Here is an 18,910-nt window from a genome sequence, read left to right as displayed (position 1 = left end):
TCTTTTATCAAATGTGGTCCTCCACACTGCTCACAACTAATTCGTATTGCGTGAATATCTTTAGTCATCTTTTCCATTCGTCTCTCGAAAGCGTCTAACTTTGCAAAAATAGAATCAAAGTCATGGCTAGAATCGGCTCTAGCCGCTTTAGATGATATAACGATGTCTTTTTCTTGATGCCACTCATGTGAGTGGGAGACTGTGTTATCAATAATTTTGTAAGCTTCAGTTGTGGTTTTCTTCATAATGGAACCACCAGCTGCTATGTCGATGTCTTTTAGTGTAGTAATGTCGCATACTTGGTAGAATATTTGTACTATTTGATAAGTGTCTAAACCATGTTGAGGACATCCTCTCAATAACTTTCCGAATCTTGTCCACGCTTCATATAAAGTTTCATTTGGCTTCTGCGTGAATGTAACAATTTCTCCTTGAAGTCTTATGGCTTTAGATGCCGGAAAGAATTTTAAGAAATTTCTTGACTAAAACATCCCATGTGTCAATCGCCCCTTCAGGTAATGATTCTAACCAATTTTTGGCTTCTCCCTTTAAAGTCCAGGGAAATAACATGAGATAGATCTGTTCATCCCCAACTTCTCTGATTTTGAATAGAGTACAAATCCTATTAAAGGTTCGAAGATGTTCGTTTGGATCTTCTTTTGGCGTACCACTAAATTAGCATTGATTAGTTACCATATGTAGGATTTGTCCTTTGATTTCATAATCTGGCGCATTAATGTCTGGTTGAGTAATTGCATGACCTTGGCCAGTGCGTGTAGCTCTCATTCGATCTTCCATACTTAGAGGTTCTTGATTTTCCATGATTGAGTTTGTTGAATCTGAATCACTAGAGGATTCTGATTTAATGGTTTCTTCCTCGACAATCTCTGGTTGTATGATTTGCGGTTCAGGATCTTTGAATTGTCCTTGAATATCTTCCAGGTTCTCAATTGTGAGATCGGGTTCAAAAAATGGATTATCGAAAATTTGATTTGGAGTACTTGGTCGACTAGATGATGATTCTAAAGAAAAATCAACGGCGACAATATTGGCTAGATGTCTTGATCGAGTTACAGGTGGTGAACGTATAAAAGGTGGTGAACGTTTTGCTCGGTGCATTCACTGAATATCCTATTAGTTATAAAGATAAAAATTATTAAAGTTATCAAATTAATAGACTTTTCTGATTTTGCCCACGTTTCGAATAGCCAATAGATGCAGCAGGTAGCCAGGACCCTTTAAATCGGAAGCCCACAACTCGCCACTAACAAATCCAACTATTACTACCAACCAGAAAATTTTGGATGTCTATCAATTTAACCGCTTAAAATAATTTTTTTTTGAAATTTTGAAGAAGATATAGAAAATTCTATGTCCTAAAAACTAGAGCGTAGAAATGAGAAATAAGAAGAGTGCGTCGAAAAACGTCGAAAAATAAAAGGTCGAAAAATAATAATAAGAAAGTAAAGCGTCGAAACTTAAAAGTCTAAAAACTAAAAATTAAAGATTGCGTCTAAAGGAATTAAAGCTTAAAAGGAATTCTATATCCTAAACGGCAATAACTTAATTAAGCACTAAAATCTATTTAAAATTAAAGCGATAAGCGACGTCGTAAAATTTTAAAGCGCCGAAATCTTAATCTAAAGAAAAAGCACTTAAGGGATTTTACGGCAAAGCCTAAAAATCTAGAAATATAAAATAACTACGGCAAAAACTAATTTTAAAACTAATTACGAACGACAAATAATAAAAGTTACGAATCAAACGTTAAAAACGATATAAATACAAAAAGAAACTAAAGTTATAAAAATACAATTTTTATAAAGATATTATTTTTTATATTATTTACATAAAATTACTTAATTTATATAATTAATAAAACTAATAAAACTTAATTTTACAAATTAAAACTAAAAACTAAACAAATTAATATTTTAATTAAAACCTAATTGTATTAATTAATAATAATTATTATATAAACCGAACCCTAATTGTGTCAGCAGAGGTTTCAGACCTGTCAAATCGACTCATGCGATCGCATGACTATTCTGTTATGTGGCCATGCGGTCGCATGGATTGTGGATCCAGGCCAAAAGTTGGGCTGCTACAGTGTTCGGCCCAGTGTGTTTTAATTATTTTTTTTCTGATTTTTAATTTATAGAAATAAAATAATTTAAATAAAACTTATAAATTAAAAAAAATTACTTATTAGTTTTTATAACTTTTAACAATAAATAAAAATATAAACTTTTTTTTAATTTAACTAAACTTTAAAAATATAGATATATATATTTTTTCTTTTTCTTGTTTTTATTTAAAACTTATGTAAATATATTTTTACAAAAATAGCTTAAAAACTAATTTTTTTTTATTATAGCGTTCTATGGCGTCCCAGGCAGCGGCGCCAAAAATACTTGATGTGTGCGAGGTGTAGTACGTAATACTATTAGTTTTTACAATGAAATACTATTAAATACGATACGATTTTACACAAGTTATTTATTTATTTATTTATTGAATGGATATACCTAAACCTTGCTACAACACTTATAGGCAGTGTACCTAATCGTAGAGTAGTTGATAATATTAAAAACGAACATATATTTCATAGCATTATCCCTCAAGAAAGACAAGCTTTTAGTTGTAATTGTTCTACTTACAAGTGATATTCGTTTAATTAATAAAATGTGAAGACAAAAGACAGATTCGACGAATTGAAGACGCAAATGACCAAAAAGCTCAAAAGTACAAAGTACAATCCAAGAGGTTCAAATTATTGATGAGAAACGTCTAAAAATTACAAGAGTACGAGCCGCAAAACGCAAAGTACAAGATATTAAATAGTACGAAAGGACGTTCGAAAATCCGGAACCGGGACCAGAGTCAACTCTTAACGCACGACGCAACGGAGCGAAAATTACAAGTCAACTATGCACATGAATATAATATATATAATTAATTCTTAAAATTATATATATATTATATTATTTATTAAAACCGTCGGCAAACTAGCAAACAAAAGCATGTGGCCTGATCCAGCTGGCCATGCGATCGCATGGCCTGGAAGAACAAAACTCATGCGATCGCATGGCCCCAACAGTTGGGTCAGGTCCTATAAATTTTGCGTGTTTTGGCCGAATTTCATACACTTTTTCAATCTCTCTCTCACAGATATATATATATATATATATATATATATATATATATATATATATATATATATATTTACAATTTTAATTTTAATTTTAATTTTAATTTTAATTTAAGATTAATAATAATAAGGGTATGTTAGCGAATGTTGTAAGTGTGTAAGTCGAAGTTCTGTCCGTGTAAAGCTACGCTATTATTAATCATTGTAAGTTATGTTCAACCTTTTTAAATTAATGTCTCGTAGCTAAGTTATTATTATGCTTATTTAAATTGAAGTAATCGTGATGTTGGGCTAAAATATTAAAGACTGGGTAATTAGGCTTTGTACCATAATTGGGGTTTGGACAAAAGAACGACACTTGTGGAAATTGGACTATGGGCTATTAATGGGCTTTATATTAATTAAATGATACCTCGTTAATTTAATATATAGACTTATAATTTGACGTATTTATATATAACCATATACGCTTGACTGGGTACGGTGGGCGGGATATTTATAAGTACTAATAATCGTTCATTTAACCGGACACGGGGATAGATTAATAGTTAATGGACTCGTTGAAACATGGGTGGATTACATTCAAGGGTAATTGGTGTAATTGTTAACAAAGTAGTAAAATCTTGGATTACACACAGTCGATAACCTGGTGTATTCATTAAACAAAGTATTAAGACCTTGTTACAGTTCGAATCCCCAATTAGTTGGAATATTTGACTTCGGGTATAAGGATAATTTGACGAAGACTCTCGCACTTTATATTTATGACTGATGGACTATTATGGACAAAACTATATGGACATATCGAATAATCCAGGACAAAGGACAATTAACCCATGGTAATAAATTAAAATTAACACGTCGAACATCATGATTACGGAAGTTTAAATAAGCATAATTCCTTTATTTCATATTTCATCGCACTTTTATTTCCTGTCATTTTAATTATCGTGCTTTTTAATTATCGCAATTTTATTTACCGTCATTTTATTTATCGCACTTTAAATTATCGGACTTTTATTTATCGTTATTTACTTTACGCTTTAAATTAAGTTATTTTTATTTTTAATATTTTACATTAGGTTTTAACTGCGACTAAAGTTTTAAAATCGACAAACCGGTCATTAAACGGTAAAAACCCCCTTTTATAATAACAATAATACTACTTATATTTATATATATATTTATACAAATATAGTTTTTAAAAATATAGCGTTAAACTTGGCTAGTTCCCTGTGGACGAACCGGACTTACTAAAAACTACACTACTGTACGATTATGTACACTGCCTATAAGTGTTGTAGCAAGGTTTAGGTATATCCACTCTATAAATAAATAAATAACTTGTGTAAAATTGTATCGTATTTAATAGTATTTCGTAGTAAAAATATAACTATTTCGTATACACCTCTACGCACATCAAGTATTTTTGGCGCCGCTTGAAATGTCCCGTTCCTATTGATTAAAAACGTTCCATATTAATTGATTTCGTTGCGAGGTTTTGACCTCTATATGAGACGTTTTTCAAAGACTGCATTCATTTTAAAACAAACCATAACCTTTATTTCATCAATAAAGGTTTAAAAAGCTTTACGTAGATTATCAAATAATGATAATCTAAAATATCCTGTTTACACACGACCATTACATAATGGTTTACAATACAAATATGTTACAACAAAATAAGTTTCTTGAATGCAGTTTTTACACAATATCATACAAGCATGGACTCCAAATCTCGTCCTTATTTAAGTATGCGAAAGCGGAAGCTCTTAATAATCACCTGAGAATAAACATGCTTAAAACGTCAACAAAAATGTTGGTGAGTTATAGGTTTAACCTATATATATCAAATCATAATAATAGACCACAAGATTTCATATTTCAATACACATCCCATACATAGAGATAAAAATCATTCATATGGTGAACACCTGGTAACCGACATTAACAAGATGCATATTTAAGAATATCCCCATCATTCCGGGACACCCTTCGGATATGATATAAATTTCGAAGTACTAAAGCATCCGGTACTTTGAATGGGGTTTGTTAGGCCCAATAGATCTATCTTTAGGATTCGCGTCAATTAGGGTGTCTGTTCCCTAATTCTTAGATTACCAGACTTAATAAAAAGGGGCATATTCGATTTCGATAATTCAACCATAGAATGTAGTTTCACGTACTTGTGTCTATTTTGTAAATCATTTATAAAACCTGCATGTATTCTCATCCCAAAAATATTAGATTTTAAAAGTGGGACTATAACTCACTTTCACAGATTTTTTACTTCGTCAGGAAGTAAGACTTGGCCACTGGTTGATTCACGAACCTATAACAATATATACATATATATCAAAGTATGTTCAAGATATATTTACAACACTTTTAATATATTTTGATGTTTTAAGTTTATTAAGTCAGCTGTCCTCGTTAGTAACCTACAACTAGTTGTCCACAGTTAGATGTACAGAAATAAATCGATAAATATTATCTTGAATCAATCCACGACCCAGTGTATACGTATCTCAGTATTGATCACAACTCAAACTATATATATTTTGGAATCAACCTCAACCCTGTATAGCTAACTCCAACATTCACATATAGAGTGTCTATGGTTGTTCCGAAATATATATAGATGTGTTGACATGATAGGTCGAAACATTGTATACGTGTCTATGGTATCTCAAGATTACATAATATACAATACAAGTTGATTAAGTTATGGTTGGAATAGATTTGTTACCAATTTTCACGTAGCTAAAATGAGAAAAATTATCCAATCTTGTTTTACCCATAACTTCTTCATTTTAAATCCGTTTTGAGTGAATCAAATTGCTATGGTTTCATATTGATCTCTATTTTATGAATCTAAACAGAAAAAGTATAGTTTTATAGTCGGAAAAATAAGTTACAAGTCATTTTTGTAAAGGTAGTCATTTCAGTCGAAAGAACGACATCTAGATGACCATTTTAGAAAACATACTTCCACTTTGAGTTTAACCATAATTTTTGGATATAGTTTCATGTTCATAATAAAAATCATTTTCTCAGAATAACAACTTTTAAATCAAAGTTTATCATAGTTTTTAATTAACTAACCCAAAACAGCCCGCGGTGTTACTACGACGGCGTAAATCCGGTTTTACGGTGTTTTTCGTGTTTCCAGGTTTTAAATCATTAAGTTAGCATATCATATAGATATAGAACATGTGTTTAGTTGATTTTAAAAGTCAAGTTAGAAGGATTAACTTTTGTTTGCGAACAAGTTTAGAATTAACTAAACTATGTTCTAGTGATTACAAGTTTAAACCTTCGAATAAGATAGCTTTATATGTATGAATCGAATGATGTTATGAACATCATTACTACCTTAAGTTCCTTGGATAAACCTACTGAAAAAGAGAAAAATGGATCTAGCTTCAACGGATCCTTGGATGGCTCGAAGTTCTTGAAGCAGAATCATGACACGAAAACAAGTTCAAGTAAGATTATCACTTGAAATAAGATTGTTATAGTTATAGAAATTGAACCAAAGTTTGAATATGATTATTACCTTGTATTAGAATGATAACCTACAGTAAGAAACAAAGATTTCTTGAGGTTGGATGATCATCTTACAAGATTGGAAGTGAGCTAGCAAACTTGAAAGTATTCTTGATTTTATGTAACTAGAACTTGTAGAATATATGAAGAACACTTAGAACTTGAAGATAGAACTTGAGAGAGATCAATTAGATGAAGAAAATTGAAGAATGAAAGTGTTTGTAGGTGTTTTTGGTCGTTGGTGTATGGATTAGATATAAAGGATATGTAATTTTGTTTTCATGTAAATAAGTCATAAATGATTACTCATATTTTTGTAATTTTATGAGATATTTTATGCTAGTTGTCAAATGATGGTTCCCACATGTGTTAGGTGACTCACATGGGCTGCTAAGAGCTGATCATTGGAGTATATATACCAATAGTACATACATCTAAAAGCTGTGTATTGTACGAGTACGAATACGGGTGCATACGAGTAGAATTGTTGATGAAACTGAACGAGGATGTAATTGTAAGCATTTTTGTTAAGTAGAAGTATTTTGATAAGTGTATTGAAGTCTTTCAAAAGTGTATAAATACATATTAAAATACTACATGTATATACATTTTAACTGAGTCGTTAAGTCATCGTTAGTCGTTACATGTAAGTGTTGTTTTGAAACCTTTCGGTTAACGATCTTGTTAAATGTTGTTAACCCAATGTTTATAATATCAAATGAGATTTTAAATTATTATATTATCATGATATTATCATGTATAAATATCTCTTAATATGATATATATACATTAAATGTCTTTACAACGATAATCGTTACATATATGTCTCGTTTAAAAATCATTAAGTTAGTAGTCTTGTTTTTACATATGTAGTTCATTGTTAATATACTTAATGATATGTTTACTTATCATAGTATCATGTTAACTATATATATATATATATATATATATATATCCATATATATGTCATCATATAGTTTTTACAAGTTTTACCGTTCGTGAATCACCGGTCAACTTGGGTGGTCAATTGTCTATATGAAACATATTTCAATAAATCAAGTCTTAACAAGTTTAATTGCTTAACATGTTGGAAATATTTAATCATGTAAATATCAATCTCAATTAATATATATAAACATGGAAAAGTTCGGGTCACTACAGTACCTACCCGTTAAATAAATTTCGTCCCGAAATTTTAAGCTGTTGAAGGTGTTGACGAATCTTCTGGAAATAGATGCGGGTATTTATTCTTCATCTGATCTTCACGCTCCCAGGTGAACTCGGGTCCTCTACAAGCATTCCATCGAACCTTAACAATTGGTATCTTGTTTTGCTTAAGTCTTTTAACCTCACGATCCATTATTTCGACGGGTTCTTCGATGAATTGAAGTTTTTCGTTGATTTCGATTTCATCTAACGGAATAGTGAGATCTTCTTTAGCAAAACATTTCTTCAAATTTGAGACGTGGAAAGTGTTATGTACAGCCGCGAGTTTTTGAGGTAACTCAAGTCGGTAAGCTACTGGTCCGACACAATCAATAATCTTGAATGGTCCAATATACCTTGGATTTAATTTCCCTCATTTACCAAATCGAACAACGCCTTTCCAAGGTGCAACTTTAAGCATGACCATCTCTCCAATTTCAAATTCTATATCTTTTCTTTTAATGTCAGCGTAGCTCTTTTGTCGACTTTGGGCGGTTTTCAACCGTTGTTGAATTTGGATGATCTTCTCTATAGTTTCTTGTATAATCTCCGGACCCGTAATCTGTCTATCCCCCACTTCACTCCAACAAATCGGAGACCTACACTTTCTACCATAAAGTGCTTCAAACGGCGCCATCTCAATGCTTGAATGGTAGCTGTTGTTGTAGGAAAATTCTGCTAACGGTAGATGTCGATCCGAACTGTTTTCGAAATCAATAACACATGATCGTAGCATGTCTTCAAGCATTTGTATCGTCCTTTCGCTCTGCCCATCAGTTTGTGGATGATAGGCAGTACTCATGTCTAGACGAGTTCCTAATGCTTGCTGTAATGTCTGACAAAATCTTGAAATAAATCTGCCATCCCTATCAGAGATAATAGAGATTGGTATTCCATGTCTGGAGACGACTTCCTTCAAATACAGTCGTGCTAACTTCTCCATCTTGTCATCTTCTCTTATTGGCAGGAAGTGTGCTGATTTGGTGAGACGATCAACTATTACCCAAATAGTATCAAAACCACTTGCAGTCCTTGGCAATTTAGTGATGAAATCCATGGTAATGTTTTCCCATTTCCATTCCGGGATTTCGGGTTGTTGAAGTAGACCTGATGGTTTCTGATGCTCAGCTTTGACCTTAGAACACGTCAAACATTCTCCTACGTATTTAGCAACATCGGCTTTCATACCCGGCCACCAAAAATGTTTCTTGAGATCCTTGTACATTTTCCCCGTTCCAGGATGTATTGAGTATCTGGTTTTATGAGCTTCTCTAAGTACCATTTCTCTCATATCTCCAAATTTTGGTACCCAAATCCTTTCAGCCCTATACCGGGTTCCGTCTTCCCGAATATTAAGATGCTTCTCCGATCCTTTGGGTATTTCATCCTTTAAATTTCCCTCTTTTAAAACTCCTTGTTGCGCCTCCTTTATTTGAGTAGTAAGGTTATTATGAATCATTATATTCATAGATTTTACTCGAATGGGTTCTCTGTCCTTCCTGCTCAAGGCATCGGCTACCACATTTGCCTTCCCCGGGTGGTAACGAATCTCAAAGTCGTAATCATTCAATAATTCAATCCACCTACGCTGCCTCATATTCAGTTGTTTGTGATTAAATATGTGTTGAAGACTTTTGTGGTCGGTATATATAATACTTTTGTCCCCATATAAGTAGTGCCTCCAAGTCTTTAATGCAAAAACAACCGCGCCTAATTCCAAATCATGCGTCGTATAATTTTGTTCGTGAATCTTCAATTGTCTAGACGCATAAGCAATCACCTTCGTTCGTTGCATTAATACACAACCGAGACCTTGCTTTGATGCGTCACAATAAATCACAAAATCATCATTCCCTTTAGGCAATGACAATATAGGTGCCGTAGTTAGCTTTTTCTTCAATAACTGAAACGCTTTCTCTTGTTCATCATTCCATTCAAATTTCTTCCCTTTATGCGTTAATGTAGTCAAGGGTTTTGCTATTCTGGAAAAGTCTTGGATGAACCTTCTGTAGTAACCAGCTAGTCCTAAAAACTGGCGTATGTGTTTCGGAGTTTTCGGGGTTTCCCACTTTTCAACAGTTTCTATCTTTGCCGGATCCACCTTAATACCTTCTTTGTTCACTATGTGACCGAGGAATTGAATTTCTTCCAACCAAAATGCACACTTTGAAAACTTAGCGTACAATTCTTCCTTCCTCAATACTTCTAACACCTTTCTCAAATGTTCACCGTGTTCTTGGTCATTCTTTGAGTAAATAAGTATGTCATCAATGAAAACAATAACAAACTTGTCAAGGTATGGTCCACACACTCGGTTCATAAGGTCCATGAACACAGCTGGTGCATTAGTTAAACCAAACGGCATGACCATAAACTCGTAATGACCGTAATGTGTTCTGAAAGCAGTCTTTGGAATATCATCTTCTTTCACCCGCATTTGATGATACCCGGAACGTAAGTCAATCTTTGAATAAACAGACGAGCTTTGTAGTTGATCAAATAAGTCGTCGATTCTCGGTAGTGGGTAGCGGTTCTTGATGGTAAGTTTGTTCAACTCTCGGTAGTCGATACACAACCTGAATGTACCATCTTCCTTCTTGACAAACAAAACAGGAGCTCCCCACGGTGATGTGCTTGGTCGAATGAAACCACGCTCTAAAAGTTCTTGTAATTGGCTTTGCAGTTCTTTCATCTCGCTGGGTGCGAGTCTGTAAGGAGCACGAGCTATTGGTGCAGCTCTTGGTACAAGATCTATTTGAAATTCAACGGATCGATGTGGGGGTAATCCCGGTAATTCTTTCGAAAATACATCGGGAAATTCTTTTGCAATGGGAACATCATTGATGCTCTTTTCTTCAGTTTGTACTTTCTCGACGTGTGCTAGAACAGCATAGCAACCTTTTCTTATTAGTTTTTGTGCCTTCAAATTACTAATAAGATGTAGCTTCGTGTTGCCCTTTTCTCCGTACACCATTAAGGGTTTTCCTTTTTCTCGTATAATGTAAAATTGCATTTTTGTAACAAACGATCTCTGCTTTAACTTCTTTCAACCAGTCCATACCGATTATCACATCAAAACTCCCTAACTCTACTGGTATCAAATCAATCTTAAATGTTTCGCTAACCAGTTTAATTTCTCGATTTCGACATATATTATCTGCTGAAATTAATTTACCATTTGCTAATTCGAGTAAAAATTTACTATCCAAAGGCGTCAATGGACAACTTAATTTAGCACAAAAATCTCTACTCATATAGCTTCTATCCGCACCCGAATCAAATAAAACGTAAGCAGATTTATTGTCAATAAGAAACGTACCCATAACAAGCTCCGGGTCTTCCTGTGCCTCTGCCGCATTAATATTGAAAATTCTTCCGCGGCCTTGTCCATTCGTGTTCTCCTGGTTCGGGCAATTTCTAATAATGTGGCCCGGTTTTCCACATTTATAACAAACTACATTGGCATAACTTGCTCTGACACTACTTGCTCCGCCATTACTCGTTCCGACACCATTTGTTCCTTTCGTTCTATTAACCCCTGGTCCGTAGACCTCACACTTCGCCGCGCTATGACCATTTCTTTTACACTTGTTGCAAAATTTGGTGCAGAACCCCGAGTGATACTTTTCACACCTTTGGCATAGCTGCTTCTGATTGTTGTTGTTGTTGCGGTTATTATTGTTGTTGGGATGATTGTTGTAGTTGCTGTTGTTGTTGTTGTTGTTGTTGTTGGGCCATTTGTTGTAGTTGTGATTGATGTTGCGATTGTTGGGATAATTGTTGCGATTATTGTTGTAATTGCTGTTGTTGTTGTATTGGTGATTCTTATCACCGTTTTCCTCCCACTTTCTTTTGACTTGCTTCACATTGGCCTCTTCAGCAGTCTGTTCTTTAATTCTTTCTTCAATCTGGTTCACTAGTTTGTGAGCCATTCTACATGCCTGTTGTATGGAGGCGGGCTCGTGTGAACTTATATCTTCTTGGATTCTTTCCGGTAATCCTTTCACAAACGCGTCGATCTTCTCTTCCTCATCTTCGAATGCTCCCGGACACAATAGGCACAATTCTGTGAATCGTCTTTCGTACGTGGTAATATCAAATCCTTGGGTTCGTAACCCTCTAAGTTCTGTCTTGAGCTTATTTACCTCGGTTCTGGGACGGTACTTCTCGTTCATCAAGTGCTTGAATGCTGACCACGGTAGTGCGTACGCATCGTCTTGTCCCACTTGCTCTAGATAGGTATTCCACCATGTTAACGCAGAACCTGTGAAGGTATGCGTAGCGTACTTCACTTTGTCCTCTTCAGTGCACTTACTTATGGCAAACACCGATTCGACCTTCTCGGTCCACCGTTTCAATCCGATCGGTCCTTCGGTTCCATCAAATTCCAAAGGTTTGCAGGCAGTGAATTCTTTGTAGGTGCATCCTACACGATTTCCTGTACTGCTAGATCCAAGGTTATTGTTGGTATGTAGCGCAGCCTGTACTGCGGCTATGTTTGAAGCTAGAAAAGTACGGAATTCCTCTTCATTCATATTCACGGTGTGTCGAGTAGTCGGTGCCATTTCCTTCAAAATAGTCAAATGGAACAAGTTAATCATACAGAATATTAAGAGTAGTTAATAGTATTTCGTAGCATAATATGAACTCATTTATAAAAGCTTTTTCTTCATATTAGCGTTTTATAAGTTTAAATTTGGGTAGTACCTACCCGTTAAGTTCATACTTAGTAGCTAATATACAATTCAACTACTACAATTCTATATGAAAAACTGATTATAATAATATTTTGCGTTCAAACTTTTACACAATATTTTACAAACTTACAATACCGCTTATTTTACATATAGCATGAAATATAACACACAATAAATTTGATACAAGATGGTTGTGAAGATAATTCTAGCTAGTACACAAGTCGTTCAGTGAAGGCAATAAAGACACGTAATTCATACGTCCAGAAACAAGTCATGCATTCTGGTTTTACTAGGATTACTTCCCATCCTTGGTCTTGTGGAACATAACCGTTATGTTCGTTGATAAGACAGCGTGTTGTAACGTCGTCAAAGGGACGAGGGTTACGTAATGTCCAACAGTCCCGTAACAATCTAAAAACCTCATTTCTTACCCCAATTACCGACTCTGTCACTTGTGGGAACGTTTTGTTTAATATTTGTAGCCCGATGTTCTTGTTCTCACTTTGGTGAGAAGCGAACATTACTAATCCGTAAGCATAACATGCTTCTTTATGTTGCATGTTAGCCGCTTTTTCTAAATCACGAAGTCCAATATTCGAATATATTGAGTCAAAATAATTTCTTAACCCATTGCGTAAAATAGCATTTGGGTTCCCCGCAATATATGCCTTAAAGTAAACACATCGTAACTTATGGATTTCCCAATGTGATATCCCCCATCTTTCGAATGAAAGCCTTTTATAAACCAAGGCATTCTTGGAACGTTCTTTGAATGTCTTACAAACTGATCTCGCCTTAAATAGTTGTGCCGAAGAATTCTGACCGACTCTAGACAAGATTTCATCAATCATGTCTCCGGGTAGGTCTCTTAAAATATTGGGTTGTCTATCCATTTTGTGTTTTTATACTGTAAAATAGACAAGAGTTAGATTCATAAAAAAAATACTTATTAATACAAGCAATTTTTACATATATCATAAAGCATAAGCACACTATATTACATATATTACACCACACGAATACAACTATCTTATTCCAACTCACTTGTTTCTTCTTCTTTGGTTTTAGTTCATTTTGCCAAGTTTCTAGGGATATATGATGTTCCCCTAATACAAGCCGTCGTTTTCCACATTGGTTTAGAAAAACCTGGTGGTTTAGAGGTTCCCGGGTCATTGTTACAACTTAAGGACTTCGGGGGTTGACGATACATATAAAGTTCATCGGGGTTGGAATTAGATTTCTCTATTTTTATGCCCTTTCCCTTATTATTTTCTTTTGCCTTTTTAAATTCAGTTGGGGTAATTTCTATAACATCATCGGAATTCTCGTCGGAATCCGATTCATCGGAGAATTGGTAATCCTCCCAATATTTTGCTTTCTTGGCGGAAACACCATTGACCATAATTAACCTTGGTCGGTTGGTTGAGGATTTTCTTTTACTTAACCGTTTTATTATTTCCCCCACCGGTTCTATTTCTTCATCCGGTTCCGATTCTTCTTCCGGTTCCGACTCTTCTTCCGGTTCCTCTTCGGGAACTTGTGAATCAGTCCACGAATCATTCCAATTTACATTTGACTCTTCATTATTATTAGGTGAGTCAATGGGACTTGTTCTAGAGGTAGACATCTATCACATAATATCAAACGCGTTAAGAGATTAATATATCACATAATATTCACATGTTAAAAATATATAGTTTCCAACAAAATTTGTTAAGCAAACATTTTTCAAGTAAACACGGTCGAAGTCCAGACTCACTAATGCATCCTAACAAACTCGATAAGACACACTAATGCAAAATTCTGGTTCTCTAAGACCAACGCTCGGATACCAACTGAAATTTCCCGTTCTTATTGATTAAAAACGTTCCATATTAATTGATTTCGTTGCGAGGTTTTGACCTCTATATGAGACGTTTTTCAAAGACTGCATTCATTATAAAACAAACCATAACCTTTATTTCATCAATAAAGGTTTAAAAAGCTTTACGTAGATTATCAAATAATGATAATCTAAAATATCCTGTTTACACACGACCATTACATAATGGTTTACAATACAAATATGTTACAACAAAATAAGTTTCTTGAATGCAGTTTTTACACAATATCATACAAGCATGGACTCCAAATCTCGTCCTTATTTAAGTATGCGACAGTGGAAGCTCTTAATAATCACCTGAGAATAAACATGCTTAAAACGTCAACAAAAATGTTGGTGAGTTATAGGTTTAACCTATATATATCAAATCATAACTCACTTTCAAAAATATTAGATTTTAAAAGTGGGATTATAACTCACTTTCACAGATTTTTTACTTCGTCGGGAAGTAAGACTTGGCCACTGGTTGATTCACGAACCTATAACAATATATACATATATATCAAAGTATGTTCAAGATATATTTACAACACTTTTAATATATTTTGATGTTTTAAGTTTATTAAGTCAGCTGTCCTCGTTAGTAACCTACAACTAGTTGTCCACAGTTAGATGTACAGAAATAAATCGATAAATATTATCTTGAATCAATCCACGACCCAGTGTATACGTATCTCAGTATTGATCACAACTCAAACTATATATATTTTGGAATCAACCTCAACCCTGTATAGCTAACTCCAACATTCACATATAGAGTGTCTATGGTTGTTCCGAAATATATATAGATGTGTCGACATGATAGGTCGAAACATTGTATACGTGTCTATGGTATCTCAAGATTACATAATATACAATACAAGTTGATTAAGTTATGGTTGGAATAGATTTGTTACCAATTTTCACGTAGCTAAAATGAGAAAAATTATCCAATCTTGTTTTACCCATAACTTCTTCATTTTAAATCCGTTTTGAGTGAATCAAATTGCTATGGATTCATATTGATCTCTATTTTATGAATCTAAACAGAAAAAGTATAGGTTTATGGTCGGAAAAATAAGTTACAAGTCGTTTTTGTAAAGGTAGTCATTTCAGTCGAAAGAACGACGTCTAGATGACCATTTTAGAAAACATACTTCCACTTTGAGTTTAACCATAATTTTTGGATATAGTTTCATGTTCATAATAAAAATAATTTTCTCAGAATAACAACTTTTAAATCAAAGTTTATCATAGTTTTTAATTAACTAACCCAAAACAGCCCGCGGTGTTACTACGACGGCGTAAATCCGGTTTTACGGTATTTTTCGTGTTTCCAGGTTTTAAATCATTAAGTTAGCATATCATATAGATATAGAACATGTGTTTAGTTGATTTTAAAAGTCAAGTTAGAAGGATTAACTTTTGTTTGCGAACAAGTTTAGAATTAACTAAACTATGTTCTAGTAATTACAAGTTTAAACCTTCGAATAAGATAGCTTTATATGTATGAATCGAATGATGTTATGAACATCATTACTACCTTAAGTTCCTTTGATAAACCTACTGGAAAAGAGAAAAATGGATCTAGCTTCAACGGATCCTTGGATGGCTCGAAGTTCTTGAAGCAGAATCATGACACGAAAACAAGTTCAAGTAAGATTATCACTTGAAATAAGATTGTTATAGTTATAGAAATTGAACCAAAGTTTGAATATGATTATTACCTTGTATTAGAATGATAACCTACTGTAAGAAACAAAGATTTCTTGAGGTTGGATGATCACCTTACAAGATTGGAAGTGAGCTAGCAAACTTGAAAGTATTCTTGATTTTATGTAACTAGAACTTGTAGAATATATGAAGAACACTTAGAACTTGAAGATAGAACTTGAGAGAGATCAATTAGATGAAGAAAATTGAAGAATGAAAGTGTTTGTAGGTGTTTTTGGTCGTTGGTTTATGGATTAGATATAAAGGATATGTAATTTTGTTTTCATGTAAATAAGTCATAAATGATTACTCATATTTTTTTAATTTTATGAGATATTTCATGCTAGTTGCCAAATGATGGTTCCCACATGTGTTAGGTGACTCACATGGGCTGCTAAGAGCTGATCATTGGAGTGTATATACCAATAGTACATACATCTAAAAGCTGTGTATTGTACGAGTACGAATACGGGTGCATACGAGTAGAATTGTTGATGAAACTGAACGAGGATGTAATTGTAAGCATTTTTGTTAAGTAGAAGTATTTTGATAAGTGTATTGAAGTCTTTCAAAAGTGTATAAATACATATTAAAACACTACATGTATATATATTTTAACTGAGTCGTTAAGTCATCGTTAGTCGTTACATGTAAGTGTTGTTTTGAAACCTTTAGGTTAACGATCTTGTTAAATGTTGTTAACCCAATGTTTATAATATCAAATGAGATTTTAAATTATTATATTATCATGATATTATCATGTATGAATATCTCTTAATATGATATATATACATTAAATGTCTTTACAACGATAATCGTTACATATATGTCTCGTTTAAAAATCATTAAGTTAGTAGTCTTGTTTTTACATATGTAGTTCATTGTTAATATACTTAGTGATATGTTTACTTATCATAGTATCATGTTAACTATATATATATATCCATATATATGTCATCATATAGTTTTTACAAGTTTTAACGTTCGTGAATCACCGGTCAACTTGGGTGGTCAATTGTCTATATGAAACATATTTCAATAAATCAAGTCTTAACAAGTTTGATTGCTTAACATGTTGGAAACATTTAATCATGTAAATATCAATCTCAATTAATATATATAAACATGGAAAAGTTCGGGTCACTACACCGCTGCCGGGGAAAAACAACGCCGAAAGCGAAACGCTATAAAAAAAAGAAGATTTTATTAAGTTTTAATTTCTTTTTGTAATAATACATTTTAGATATTAAAAATACAAAAATATAAAAAGAAAAACAATATATATATATATATATATATATATATATATATATATATATATATATATATATATATATATTTAAGAATTTGTTTAAAATATATAAAATCATAAAATATTTCTATTTCTATTTGAGTTTGTAAAAATATAAGTTTTTATTTATTTTATATACATACTTTTTATAATATAAAAAACAGAATATATATATATATATATATATATATATATATATATATATATATATAATTAAAATTGTATTCGGGCTACACTGTAGCAGCCCAATTTGTGACCTGAATATCTGGGCCATGCGACCGCATGAACCCGTAGGCTAAAACTCATGCGACTGCATGAGACAGTCTGACACGCTGGTCTGAACCTGGTACTGCATTAATTAAGAAGTATAATTTAATTATTATTATTATAAACCCTAATTAGGGTTAATTATTAAATTAATTAATTTTAGTTTTAATTAATTTGTAATATTTAGTTTAAATTAGTTTTATTAGTTTTAAAAATTAATACTTTTATAAAATAAATAATATAAAAATAATATTTTTATAAAAATTGTATTTTTTACAACTTTAAGTTTTATTTTTATATCTTTTTATTCATAATATTTGTATTTTTATCGTTCGTAATTAGTTTTTAATCTAGTATTTTGCCGTAGTTATTTTATATTTCTAGATTTTTAGGCTTTGCCGTAAAATCCCTTAAGTACTTTTTCTTTAGACTAAGATTTAGATGCTTTAGAATTTAGCGACGCCGTTTTTAGACTTTAGTACCTTTTTAAGTTATTACCGTTTTGGATATGGAATTCCTTTTAAGTTTTAATACCTTTAGACGTAAGTTTTAAATTTTAGTTTTTAGACTTTTAAGTTTCGACGCTGCATTTTATTATTTTTCGACCTTTTATTTGTTTCGACGTTTTTCGACGCACTCTTTTTCTTTCTTATTTCTAATCGCTCTAGTTTTTAGGACATAGAATTTTCTATTTCTTCTCTAAAATTTCTTTAAATTTCGACGAAAAATTATTTTAAGTGGTTAAATTGATAGACATCCAAAATTTTCTGGTTCGTAGTAATAGTTAGATTTGTTAGTGGCGAGTTGTGGGCTTCCGATTTAAAGGGTCCTGGCTACCTGCTGCATCTATTGGCTATTCGAAACGTGGGCAAAATCATAAAAGTCTATTAATTTGATAACTTATATAATTTTTATTTTTATAACTAATAGGATATTCAGTGAATGCACCGAGCAAAACGTTCACCACCTTTCATACGTTCACCACCTGTAACTCGATCAAGACATCTAGCCAATATTGTCGCCGTTGATTTTTCTTTAGAATCGTCATCCAGTCGACCAAGTACTCCAATTCAAATTTCCGATAATCCATTTTTTGAACCCGACCTCACAATTGATAATCCGGAGGATATTCAGGGACATTGTATACGTGTCTATGGTATCTCAAGATTACATAA

General features: G+C 32.9%; 1 non-coding gene across 1 annotated transcript; it reads left to right on the top strand.

Annotated features, from left to right (window-relative positions):
* Positions 1-333: 333 nt before the first annotated feature.
* On the top strand, positions 334-440 carry LOC139894870 (small nucleolar RNA R71). The gene has a single exon (XR_011775349.1). It is a non-coding gene; the product is annotated as a small nucleolar RNA R71 (small nucleolar RNA).
* Positions 441-18,910: the final 18,470 nt, after the last annotated feature.

This window comes from Rutidosis leptorrhynchoides, chromosome 2 (genome assembly GCF_046630445.1).
Source record: "Rutidosis leptorrhynchoides isolate AG116_Rl617_1_P2 chromosome 2, CSIRO_AGI_Rlap_v1, whole genome shotgun sequence".
NCBI lineage: Eukaryota > Viridiplantae > Streptophyta > Magnoliopsida > Asterales > Asteraceae > Rutidosis > Rutidosis leptorrhynchoides.
The sequence above is the reverse complement of the archived record's forward strand: the minus strand, read 5'-3'. Positions and strand labels throughout refer to the sequence as shown.